The sequence below is a fragment of the Peromyscus californicus genome, unplaced genomic scaffold, assembly GCF_007827085.1.
Source record: "Peromyscus californicus insignis strain IS unplaced genomic scaffold, ASM782708v3 Scaffold_10__1_contigs__length_136768540, whole genome shotgun sequence".
In the NCBI taxonomy this organism is placed as follows: Eukaryota; Metazoa; Chordata; class Mammalia; order Rodentia; family Cricetidae; genus Peromyscus; species Peromyscus californicus.
The window spans coordinates 116129043-116142889 of NW_026294391.1; the positions used below are offsets into that span (position 1 = coordinate 116129043).

The 13847-nt window shown below is 43.7% G+C and overlaps 1 long non-coding RNA gene across 1 annotated transcript; it reads left to right on the top strand.

The window, feature by feature from the left end:
- The first annotated feature begins 542 nt into the window (after positions 1-542).
- LOC128116007 (uncharacterized) lies at positions 543-13557 on the top strand. The gene is made up of 3 exons (XR_008220343.1): positions 543-735; positions 8120-8182; positions 12827-13557. It is a non-coding gene; the product is annotated as an uncharacterized LOC128116007 (long non-coding RNA).
- The last annotated feature ends 290 nt before the right edge of the window (positions 13558-13847 follow it).

The window sequence follows — 13847 nt, forward strand, 5'->3', positions numbered from 1 at the left end:
ACGTGCCTCCAGGCCTAACCAAACCCACACGCTGCTATCCTGTGCAAACTCAACTGTGTAAAGCCCCACCCATTGTTTCTCTTCTTCTCGCCCGACTTGCCATGAGTCTTCCTTCCACATCTCAGACTGGTGGCTCCATCCTTTCTCTGGCTCAACTAAAAACCTGCAGTCACAGGCAGCAAAGAGAACCAATGCGAGACTCCACAGTAGAGCTCAGCTTTCTGGCCTCCCACAGGCAACTATTGTACAGATAGCCAGTAGCAGAACCAGCTGTGAAATGAAAGCGTGTGGGAGCTCACGTGAAAAGCTGCAGCAGCGCAGCAGCAGGAGAAAACAAAAACAAAAACTTGTGCCCAAAGTAGAAATTATAGCATCATTTTGCCTAATCCCACCCTCCAAGCAGACACTCCGCAGTGTGCAGAGGGAATTCTCTTAGTCCTAGGTTCCCCTCTAAAGGAAAGGAGAGAAGAGTGGATATTAGTATCCCTAGCTATTGGGAAACCCTGCCTAAATGACTGCTTCTGTTTCACCCTGTAGGATTCTGGGAAAAGACCAGCTGAGGTGCTGGAAAAGGACTGGGGACAAAAAGAGCGGGTGGGACCATCAGTCTCTGCCACACAGCAGGAGCTGCTGTGTTCCCATTGGCAAGCTCTGCACAGGGCTCCAGAAGCCCCCTCTGACAAGGACCAGACATCCCCGAGACAATCGCCAAGTCTAGAAACTTCCAGCCATAAGGTAAGTACTGGAGCAAATTAGAAGCATGGCGACTATTGTTAACAGTAATGGTTTAAATTGACTGAAGACATGGATCTCATGTGTTCCCACCACACACAAAATAACTAACTACATTAGGCTGAGGCTATGCAGACCACTGGAGTCTGTTAATTATTTCACGATGTATGTATAGCTCCAAATGCCACATGGAAAATGCTAAGTACTTACAATTGTCAAGAATACCTCAGTAAAGCTATAAGGAGACACATTTAAAAGCTCTAGAGTTACCTGTGATTCCTCCTTTACACAAAGCTCCAAATCTATCCAATATTTATTACTAACTTCAAAATATGTCCAGCATCAAGAGTCCTCAAGGGCCTCCATCACCTTTGGCCAGGACTGTCACATCATTTCCTGACTCTACCTTTGTCGATACAGTGCATCATCCACAAAGAAGAGAGTCAACATTTCACAACAGCATTTACACCCACAGTAGGAAAACTTGCAAGTTGCCTGGTTGGGGCTATGCTGATTTTGCTGCTTCTTTTATTCCAGCTACATGTCAACTTTATTAGAGTGAAAACACACAAACTATAGTTCTGGATATAAACAAAATCTCAGAAAATCTGCTAATTACAAGGAGAATTCAACAGTAGGCACACAGTATACACAGAAAACTCCAAGCCCATTCCCTCGCCTTACTTTGAAGCATTTTCACTATTTAAAGGTGTTTTTCATTGTGTGTTTAATAGGGCTGACATGCTACCATCCAGGTGTGAAAGTCAGAGGTCTGTAGAGTGTTTCTCTCCTTCCACATTTATGTGGGTTCCAGGGATGTAACTCAGGTCACTGGGCTTGCGAGGTCAAGCACATCATAGTCCACTACAGCCATCTTACCTATCTTCATTTTAAGTCTATTTTAGAATGGTCTCTATTCAAATATATCAAATACACTATCTTTTATTATAAGAAATTATATACATGAATGACAGAATGGTTGACTTTGAGAGACTGAGCAGACGTTATTGACTACATTTGACTGATGGGTACATAATGAACGATAGCATGAATTTTACAAATACTGCTCTCTCATCTCTGTATTACACCTTCCCTTCCAAAGTCCATCTCAGATAGTAAAGAGCCACTGAAGCCACCAAAGGTAGAAACAATTCCACTGCTGAAATATTACCAAAATATTAAGCATTGTGTCCTTTGACATATAAACCATACCTTCAATCACACGGCTGATAGAGAAAGAAATTTTGTTTTCAACATACACCAAATTTTTCTTTACACAGGTAACATGACCAACCAAAGATCTGGATTCATGGTATGATAGACTGGTGGTCACAGATTTATCAGGGACAACATCCACCTATAGCACAAGGAAACAAGCACTTAAAATAGGACCAAAAAAGTAAACTCATGTCCCTAAAACAGTGGTTCTCAACCTTTCTAATGCTGCAACCCTTTAATATAGTTCCTCATGTTGTGGTGACCCCCCCCAACCATAAAATTATTTTCATAGCTACTTCATAACTGTAACTTTGCTACTGCTATGAATGGCAATGCAAATATTTGATATGCAACCCCAAAGGGGTTGAGAATCATTGGCTTAAAATGTTATTCAAGAAATGCTTCAAACCGAGTGTTTTTCTTCGTGTTCAATGAAATCCTGAGGTCCCAGTTACTAGGAGGCTGAGGCTGGAGGATCACATGAACTCAGTTAGTTCAAGGGTAGCTTGGACAACAGAACAAGAGTTTGTCTTGCCAGGTGGTGGTGGCGCACACCTTTTATCCCAGCACTCGGAAGGCAGAGCCAGGCGGATCTCTGTGAGTTTCAGGTCAGCCTGGTCTACAGAACAAGATCCAGGACAGGCACCAAACTATGCAGAGAAACCTTGTCTCAAAATAAATTGTCTTAAAAAAGACATTTAAACATGTATCCTGCGGGAGAACGAGCATGCATTACACTGCAAGATCCTACTTATGCATGACGTGATGGTTTACAAAGCACTGTGGTTCAAGCACTGACAAAATTCATTTAAAGATTTCGCTGGCCACCCAACTTTCTAAACTGCCATCCAGCTTAGTGATGAGGCAAAGCTCTTAGCAGCAGGTCTCCATCCACCTTGGAGAGCAGCCCACAACAAAATCACAAAGATCTGCCCTGGGTCACAGCCTACCATGGAACCATGACAGAAAACTCCTGGGAAGCTAGATCTCTCCGTACTCTGAGGATCTCTTATTCAGGCTGTGTTACTGTGAGGTGCTGTCTCCAGCTGCATGCTGGGACTCTTCCTTACACTTTTTACCCCAGGCGCATGCCTATAAATCCCAGCACTCTGGAGGCAGAGGTCAGAAAATCATGAGCTCAAAGCTAGGAAGTGAATTTCAGGTGTGCCTGAGCTACACCGTGAGACCCTGTCTTTCTTGCATTTTTTTTGATACAGAGATCACTACAACTATTTGAAAAGAGGCTAGGGCTAGATGTGGTGGTATGTGGCTTTAATCCCAGCACTTGGGGAGGCGGGAGGATCTCTGTTAGTTCATTGTCTCAAAATACAAAAGAAAAATGGGGGGGGACCTAAAATTTCAAGGGTGAAGAACCTCAAAACCCTGTAGATACACTATAGAACTCACATTTAAATGGTTGAATTAAAAATAGAAACAATAGTGAAAATGCGTTAAGAAAAGAAAGTATCATGCAGTATCAAATTCATGCAGATCTTACTTTAGTAGCTCTCAATCCACGGGTGCTTTGAAATTTCACATGGGCAGTAACTGTTTGCTGGACTCTCAGAGGCACATGACCAGTCACGACCTCAGCATTAAAGGATATAAGTGATTCGATCCAGCCATAATTACCAGAATAACTTGTCACAACACCCTGCACAGACTTGAAGTTGCACTCACCTGTAAGAGAGGCAAACAACAGGTTCTGTTTAGTAATCTGAAAAGCCAGTAACACTTGCAGCAAACAATCCTTACTAGAGAAACACATGGTAGACAATTATCTCCTAGAAACAGAAGGGCTCTGATTTTTGAACCACACGATAGACAGTTGGGCATAATGGCGATCTGTGTGGGATTCTGGAGGCAGAGTAAACAAGTTCAAATCCTGCTTGTGCCCTTCTTTTCTATAAAGCACAGTCCCCTCGAAACCACACACAGTGGAAGGCCATGGTCAAGAGCATGAAGCTGGGATCCAGATTGCTTAGGTTATAAGCGCTCCTGGGAAGCTAGATCTCTCGTACTCTGAGGATCTCTTATTCAGGCTGTGTGACTGTGAGGTGCTGCATCAGATCACAGATCGACCGTGTAGCACATTTCTAAACCTTCCTGAGCATCTTATACCTGCTAAAACAAGGGTACTCACAGTATCTGCTTCTTTCCACTGCGCACACTAACTGATGCATACATGACCACTCCTTGAAAATGTGCATGCCTTGCACAGGTTAAATGATATTATTTTGTCTGTGTATGCAGAGTCCCTAAGGGACAACTGCTACTGACCAAAGAGGAAGGCTGTTCTCATCACCCTCCATGCCCTCTGTGAGGGACAATGTCCCCAGAATGGCCATTCCAGATGGTAACAACAGTCTCTCGCAGCCATTCCGGTCTTCTTAAGCTCCAATGCTTTTTGAGTAGTGGATAAGGATATAAAAAGGAATACCTTGACTTGACGGTGAGCCCGCTCCTTTTCCTGGGTGTCTATCTTCCTCCTCCTGAAGAAGGCAAAAATCTTACGCATAATCCTGAGCATGGTGCTGACACCCCAGATCAACTTAGGTCTGCAGGTCCTCAAGAGGCAGGTGAGTTTCCTTGTGAAATGGAGCCTGATAGCCAACTCGTGACTAGCGTGTAGGGTGAGTCCTTTTTAAGCTCTGGGAACTGAAAGGATTCAGTGTTGAGGTTATGAAGCCACACTCCTATGGCTAATAAAATATGCTAAATAGGGAAAGATGGCTCTTCCCACCCATTGTGTGCTACCCAGTAGGAAAGACTCACTCAGTAAAACACTTGGGAGCTGATGCCCTAAGGGTGCTCAGCATGGTGGGGGTGGGGAGGGGAGAGTGGGTTTCTTTTGTGTTTCCCTAAGAAGTCCAAAGATTTGACTTGGGAAGTGTGACAAAACAAACAAGCGAACAAACTCAAAATTTAAAAAAAAAAAAAAAAAAAAAACAGTCCTCATTCTGTAAAAATAAAAATTCCATCCTGACGCCAGTCTAAGGACTGGGCACACAGTGAGTGATCACTATTCTTCATCAAGGTTCCTGGAGTGTGCCGCATTCTTGAGACACTCAACAGCTCCATGTGTTTGTACTGGAATTCCATTAATGTGCTTGTGGCGTGGGGGGAATAACACCACAGAATCCTTTCTTGTCATTGCCACAACCTACATGTTGTGTCCTCGCTTTAGCTAGGCATCTATTTGAAGGTACAGTATCCTGGGTAGAAGGAGCAGCCTATGGAGAGAGAGCACCTCAAAAGTGTGCCGGCTGTGTTCAAGCAAAGGCTAAATGGGGGCAACAGTGTAAATATGGAGACAGAAATTTTAAGGGGTCAGGTTGATGTAGGACCTCAAAGGGCACCGTAAGTTTTTGGTTTTTCCTATGCATGCTGGATGAAGTCCCTGAATAGTTTGGACACCTAGAAGGATCGCTCTAGCTACTACATTCCTTAATGATCTTTATGAAAATCTCCCTTCTGTGATGAGATTAGGAGAGGCCCTATCTCATACATAGAATAACATTCTGGATGTGGGTAGGATTTTATATTATTCTATATGTAATAGATAAAGGACTATGCTATTAGATCTTAAGAAGAGATAGATAGTATATTACACTTAAAAGGGGATTCAATTGCTAAATATAATCTAGGTAAATACTGCTTTATGCTAGGTGTACTTACAATGTAAATTTAAAAGGCCAAAATAATTTAAAGAGCTGACCTGTGTGTGAAGACACTTTTATATGGCTCCTGGACTCTGTTCTGTATGAATTATACATATATTTTGTAATGTTGAGATGGGCTGTTCTGTCGTTTTTGCTACCGGTCCTACTAGATAATACAACTCATTATAATGTTATAGATTGGATGTTTTAAATATAAATATATATATATATATAGGTATTTTACAAATTATGAAGTTATCAAAATAGAACTAATATTGTTCACCAAAAGGTGATATTAGAAAGAGGAGTTGTGACCATGGCCTTGGTAGTGCAACCATCCAGGGGGAATAAAGATGTTCGCAGGAGACACTTGTACCACTCCGGCTAGGCGGCTAGTGAAATAACGGACCCTGAGAAACTGAAACCTCCTCAGGAGTCTCATGCTGAGATAAGGACAAAAGACTGGCCCATGGTGTCAGTCACAGAGGGAGTTTGTCTCCTGCAAAGAGATTTCACATCCTTCTGACAACTTGCTAGGCCACCTTGCAGGAAACAATGACGAGCATGATGAGCGGGACAAAACCTTGACCAGGGCTGTTTAGTTATGTATGACTGCAGCCCTCTACTTAAACCTGAACCTTGTGTCGAGACCTAGAAAATGGCCTGGGTGTTGGGAGAGAAGATGGTCGCTAGACCCCTTTTGTCTTGCCAGTGTGGCAGCACACAATAAATTCTTTCCATCTGTTTTTCCGTAGTTTGTTTATTTAGATAATTAGCCTACTGGGGATGGGTGGCCAAACCCAAGCTGTTTGATCTGAAGTGTCCCAGCCTCTAATCCTAATAAAGGCAGTCATGGCAAGAAAGGACCTATTTTAAAGAGAGGCACCTTGTCCTCCCTTCAGTTAGCAGCCTATTGAAACAGTGGACTGCAAAGAGTGGAAATGTATTCATGCATATTTGATGGATTTTCCTTGTCTTCCCTGTAAAATTGTAACACCACCACATAAAAGAGAGACTCGGTGTGAGTCTGTCTGCCCACCCCACCCTCCCATTTTGCCAAACAATAAACCATTTCATTTTCCTTTAGCAATTTGTTCGCTACTTTTTTTAATTCATGAAAGCCATGAGGTACCAGGACGGGAGGAACACCTGTGCCCTCGCATTCCTCCACAATGCCCATGTGGATAACACACACACACACACACACACACACACACACACACACACACACACTGCTGTTATTTTTAAAATTGACTCCTTACTTGGAGTCCCAGCAAATAACAAAAAGCAAGATGCTGCCTGCCATCTCTGTCCTTCCTCGGCATTCTCACCGCCCCCCACTTGTTTACCATTTCCTGTAGCTGCACACTCACTAAAGTGCAGACACCCGGGACACCTGGGACACCTAATTTAACTCTTTCAGCTTCCCCTTCCCCTGAAGGCACAGAGACAAGTCATTGTCCTAAGCCCAAAGTCACCTTCAAGTCCGGAGCAAAGCTACAGCCTGGAGGCCACCAGAGAACAATCCCCTGTGGTGGAGAGGCTCCACCTAGGAGCAGGTCATCTGGCAGCTAACAGAGTGATGCCATCTAGTTAAATAGTGAATTAACAATTTCAGGAGGCAAACAATTTCTTGAGGCTGAAAGAAAGAGAAAGAGAGAGAGGAGAAAGAAAAAAAAGAAAGGAAGGAAGGAAGAAAAGAGGGAGGGAGGGAGGAAGGAAAGAAGAAAGGAAGGAAGGAAAGAGGGAGGGAGGGAGGGAGGGAAGAAGAAAGGAAGGAAGGAAAGAGGGAGGGAGGGAAGGAAGGGAGGGAGGGAGGGGGGAGGGAAGGAGGGAGGGAGGGAGGGAAGGAAGGAAGGAAGGAGGGAAGGAAGGAAGGGAGGAAGGGAGGGAGGGAGGGAGGGAGGGAGGGAGGGAGGGAGGGAAGGAAAAGAGTGTAATGCTGAGTGATCGTTGCATGTTTAGCATAATCACATAACCGGCAGAGGAGTCCCTAAGGTGAGCTCCTTGGCTGTTCCTAGTAGCCCAGCCACGGGTAGAGTTCCCCCATGTGAGTCAGATGTCTTTTGCATATGTTAATGGCCTTTCTGGTTGACTGTAAGAACAAAATTGTGTCTCTGAAGCATGCATCCCAAGAGTGGGCAGTCCACACAACAAATTAAAGCAGGCTCACAAAAAATGTTCCTGCCTGGTACCTGTGGTGTTCAGAAAAGGGTGTCAGATCCCCTCAAATTTGAATTATGGATGGTTATGAGCCGCCCTGGGTGCTGGGAACTGAGCTGAGTAAGTGTTTTTAACTGCCAAGCCTTCGCTCTAGCACCCATGTATGGTTTATTAACCTTTGTCATGAATCAGATGGCTGTAGGTATTTACTACTGGATTTCTCTGTCATTTTCATTGTTCTGCATACCTGTTTCTATGCCAGTACTATGTGATTGTGTTTCTATGACTCTATAATGTAATTTGAAATTAGCTAATATGATATTGCATTGCTATTGTTTTTTCAGGGTTGCTCAAGGGTCTTTTGTTCTTCCTCATGATGTTTTAAAATTGTTTTATGGGACCAAGAGGTGAGTGACTCTTGTCGCAGCTGGAGAGTCCTGTTTTCTGGGACCTAGGTCCTGAGGCATAAACGTGCGCCCCCCCCAAACCCCATCGCTGCCCCAGTTGCTAGCCAGTAGGGAAGACTCCAGGGGGCAGACCTCCCTACCAACACCCCCCCAGGGGACCCTGCAATATACAAGACCTACTCCCTACCCCAAACCCACCTATCCACCTGCGACCTCAGCTGCTTCCTGAGACACAGAATCTGCCAGTTCTGATTGGAGCAAGAGCAACTCCCTGAGACAAAGAATCCTCCAGCTCCCATTGGACCAAGAGCTCTGAATGGACCAAGAATGGCGCCCTGAAACACAGATATCTCTTGCACCAATTGGAGGAAGAGATGGGTAGACGCCAGTGCAAGAATACATTCAACAACAATAAAGAGCAATATGGCACCACCAGAACCTAGCAGTTCTACAACAGCAAGACCTGACCATCACAACATAGAAGAAGCAGAAGAAAGCGACCTTAAAAATAACTTTATGAAGATGATAGAGGTTTTTAAAAAGGAAATGAAAAATTCCCTTAAAGAAATTGAGGAAAAGACAAACAAAAAATTTGAAGAAATCAATAAATCCCTTAAAGAAAGCCAAGAAAACCAAGAAAAAGCAACTGAACAGGTGAAGGAAACAGTTCAAGCCCTGAAAACTGAAATAGAGACAATGAAGAAGACACAAACAGAGAGAATACTGGAAACAGAAAATCTGAGCAAATGAACAGGACCTACAGATGCAAGCATAACCAACAGAATGCAAGAGATGGAAGAGAGAATCTCTGGCATGGAGGATACAATAGAAGAAATAGATTCATCAGTCAAAGAAAACACCAAAGCCAAAAAAGTTATAAACAAAACATCCAGGAAATCTGGGATACCACAAAAAGACCAAACCTAAGAATTATATAGAAGAAGGAGAAGAATGCCAACCAAAGGCACAGAGAATATATTCAACAAAATCATAGAAGAAAACTTTCCCAACCTATAGAAGGAAATGCCTATGAAGATACAAGAAGCTTACAGAACACCAAATAGACTGGACTCAAAAAAAAAAGTCCCCTTGCAAAGAGATACCATGATAAATGAAGACATCATGGGAATAGGAAGAGGCAGGGTGCTGGGGAAGTTCCCAGGAATCCACAAGGATAACCCCACCTTGGACTACTGGCAATGATTGAGAGGGTGCCTGGACTGGTCTACTCCAGTGACTGGAGTAGAAAATAACCTGTCATCATAGAACCTTCATCCAGTGACTGATGGAAGCCGATGCAGAGATACATGGCCGAGCGCCAGGCCAAGCTCCAGAAATCCAATCGATGAGAGAGAGAAGGGATTCTGTGGGCAGGGTACGTCGAGACCATGATGGGAAAACGTGCAGAGACGACCAGACACACTAGTGGAAACCCATGAACTGTAGACTAATAGCTGTAGAACCTCCATAGGACTGGACTAGACCCTCTGGATAAGAGAGACAGTCGTTTAGCTTGAACTGCTCCCCGCCCCCCCCCCCCCCCCCGCAGGGGAATTGGGATCTGTCCCTGGTGCCGGCTTTTTGGAGCCCAGTGCCTAGGGTGTGACACCTTGTGCCGCCTTGGTGCAGGAGGGAGGGGCTTGGACCCGTCTCAGCTGAGTGTGCCAGGCTCTGCTGACTCCCCATGGGAGACCTTAACTTGGGAAAATGTGGGGATGGGGGTGGGTTGCGGGGGAATGCTGGGGAGCAGGAAGAGGGAAGGGGAGATCTGTGGTTGGTAAGTGAATAGAAAATTTCTTAATAATAAAAAAGGGGGAAAAAGTCCCCTCACCACATAATAATCAAACCACTAAACATACAGAATAAAGAAAGAATATTAAGAGCTGCTGTTGTTTATGCTACAGCGCTGCTCCTCGTGGCTGGTCACCGCCCACGGCAGCCATGCCAGCGGAGGAGTGTGCTGATTGAAAGAATCACAGCCATGGTTACCCTTTTAGAACTTTATTGGGAGAGGAGGGGGGGGAGGGAGAGAGAGAGAGAGAGAGAGAGAGAGAGAGAGAGAGAGAGAGAGAGAGAGAGAAGGGGGGAGAGAGGGGGGCCGACAGGAGGAAGGAGCAGAAAGGAGAGGAGACAGAGAGCACACAGAGGGCCCACCCGCTTTTTAGGCTGGGATGCTGTCGAAGGCTGATGACATAGTTAAGGACCGAATCCTTACAGCTGCAAAGGAAAAAGGCCAAGTGACTTATAAAGGCAAACCCATCAGAATAACACCTGACTTTTCAATGCAGACTCTGAAACCAGAAGGACCTGGAAAGATGTTATGCAGACACTAAGAGACCATGGATGCCAGCCCAAACTACTATATCCAGCAAAATTTTCAGTCACCGTAGACGGAGTACACAAGATATTCCAAGACAAAACCAGATTTAAACAATACCTATCCACAAATCCAGCCCTACAGAAAGCACGAGAAGGAAAACTTCAACCCCAGGAAGTTAGGTGCACCCACAAAAACAGAGGCAATAGATAACACCACAGCAGCAAATCCCAAAAAAAGGGAAACACACACACACACACACACACACACACACACACACACACACACACACACACTACCACCAAAAATATAACAGGAATTAACAATCACTGATCATTAATATCCATTAATGTCAATGATCTCGATTCACCTATAAAAAGACACAGGCTAACAGAATGGATATGAAAACAGGATCCATTCTTCTGCTGCATATAAGAAACACACCTGAACTTCAAAGACAGACACTACCTCAGAGTGAAAGACTGGGAAAAGACTTTTCAATCAAATGGACTCAAGAAGCAAGCTGGTGCCGGACGGTGGTGGCGCATGCCTTTAATCCCAGCACTCGGGAGGCAGAGCCAGGCGGATCTCTGTGAGTTCGAGGCCAGCCTGGACTACCAAGTGAGTTCCAGGAGAGGCGCAAAACTACACAGAGAAACCCTGTCTCGAAAAACCAAAAAAAAAAAAAAAGAAGCAAGCTGGTGTAGCTGTCCTAATATCTAACAAAATAGACTTCAAACTAAAATCAACTGAAAGAGATCGGGAAGGACATTACATATTCATTACAGGAAAAATCCACCAAGATGAAGTCTCAATTCTGAACATGTATGTCCCAAATACAAGGGCACTCACATTTGTAAAAGAAACATTACTAAAGCTTAAATTGCACGTCAAACCCCACACATTAATAGTGGGAGACTTCAACACCCCACTCTCACCAATGGACAGGTCTGCCAGACAGAAACTTAACAGAGAAATAAGAGATCTGACAGATGTCATGACTCAAATGGACTAAACAGATATCTACAGAAACATTCTTCCCTGTAGCAGTAACTCCCTAATACAAAAGAATATACCTTCTTCTCAGCACGCCATGGAACCTTCTCTAAAATTGACCACAAACTCATCTATCTCCCTGGCCCTACACCCTTTAAAAAATTTATATTTGCTGGGTGGAAGTTCCAGGGACAAGCAAAGTTTCACATTCACTCTCCTCTAATAGGATGGGACTGGTTTGGAATCTTTATGATAATGTTAAGTTCACTAGAGAAATTGATGGTTTCCAAATTAGCAAGCATAGTAGTGGGACAGTTTCATTTTTAAGCTTTTTACTGTGTGGGCCATTGGAAAACACTGGAGTCTCTGAAAAGGACAACTGGGAAAGAGTCACAGCATTTGATTGTAAACTCAGAGGTTGACCATGGTGAATTCTTTTAAAAAACATTATTCCAAATGTTACAGTGACAATACAAAAATCACATAAAATAATGAAATCGTTATCCTTTTGACATAGTCTGAGGAATAGATTTAACATGAAAGATGTAAAGCTTGTGCTCTAAAAGTACATTGTGTATAAATTATCTTATAAATATACATTAAGTATAAAGAGATTAAACACCAAAACCTCAGGAGGCAGAGGTAGGTGGATTTCTGTGAGTTCAAGGCCATCCTGATCTACAGAGTTAGTTCCAGGACAGCTAAGGCTGTTACACAGAGAAACCTTGTCTCAGAAAACCAATTTAAAAGAAAGAAAGAAAGAAAGAGAGAGAGAAAGAAAGAAAGAAAGAAAGAAAGAAAGAGAGAGAGAAAGAAAGAAAGAAAGAAAGAAAGAAAGAAAGAAAGAAAGGAAGGAAGGAAGGAAGGAAGGAAGGAAGAAAGAAAGAAAGAAAGAAAGAAAGAAAGAAAGAAAGAAAGGAAGGAAGGAAGGAAGGAAGGAAGGAAGGAAGGAAGAAAGAAAGAAAGAAAGAAAGAAAGAAAGAAAGAAAGATAACCTAAACTGATGCAAAGGCATCTGAGTTCAAAGTGCAGAAGATTGACTAGTGTTAAGATGGGAACAACTAACCAAAAAAAAAAAAATCCTTAGCCGGGCAGCAGTGACACACGCCTTTAATCCCAGCACTCGGGAGGCAGAGGCAGGCGGATCTCTGTGAGTTCGAGGCCAGCCTGGGCTACCAAGTGAGTTCCAGGAAAGGTGCAAAGCTACACAGAGAAACCCTGTCTCGAAAAACCAAAAAAAAAAAAAAAAAAAAAAAAAGATGGGAACAACTTCTGAACTGACCTACAATTCAATGCAACCTCCAGCAAAATGTCTAAACCTTCTTCTGCAGGCATGCAAAGCCAGTCCTCAATATAGACAGAATTGCAACTGCTGTCTGAGGAACCAAGAGCAGCTGTATTCATGAAGAGCATAGAACGACGGTTGTCAGGCGATGGAGGAGGGACATTTGTCTACTGAGTACAGTGTCAGTTTGGCATGAGGAAAGGAATCCTGGAGATGTGTTCTGATTGCTGCACAGTGATGTTAATGTACCACTGAACTGTACCCTTGGAATGGTTCCAATGATAACCTTTACTTTCTGTATATTTTATTCTAGAAATAGTTTTGATTAGCAAAGGAACCGAATAGATAATTCTCCAAAGATGATAAGCAAAAGGCCAATAAGCACAGGAGACGATGTTCAACATCACCAGTTACTGAGGAAACATTAAAAACATGAAACTGTTTCACATCTACTAAGATAACACAAAAGACAGACAGTGGCACTTGGGGAGAATGTAGAAATTGGGATGTGTGCTGTACTGATGGAACTGCAAGATGGTACAGCTGCCGTGGAAAACTGGTGGGCCCTCAGAAAGTTGATTATGGGCCAGAAGTGGTGACTTATTCCTGAAAAACATAAGCCAGGTGGTGGTGATGGCAGTGGTGCACGCCTTTAATCCCAGGACTTGGGAGGCAGAGGCAGGTGGATCTCCGAGTTTGAGGCCAGCCTGGACCACAGAGTGAGTTCCAGGACAGGCAGGGCTACACAGAGAAACCCTGTCTCATAAAGCCCAAAACACACACACACACACACACACACACACACCACACACACACACACACACATCTTGTCCCTGTCCTTTTAGATACTAAAGATAAAGCAGGGTCTTGTTTAAACCAGGCAATTGCTTTATCACTGACTGAGCGAATTATGCTGCTTTCTATGACTAGAATATTGAATTCCTAGTGCTGTCCTCCAGTCTCTCTTCCTGCTTTCACAGTCACTTGTAAAATATATGGAGAAGGGGCTGGAGAGATGGCCTCAGTGGTTAAGAGCACTGGCTGCTCTTCCAGAGGTCCTGGGTTCA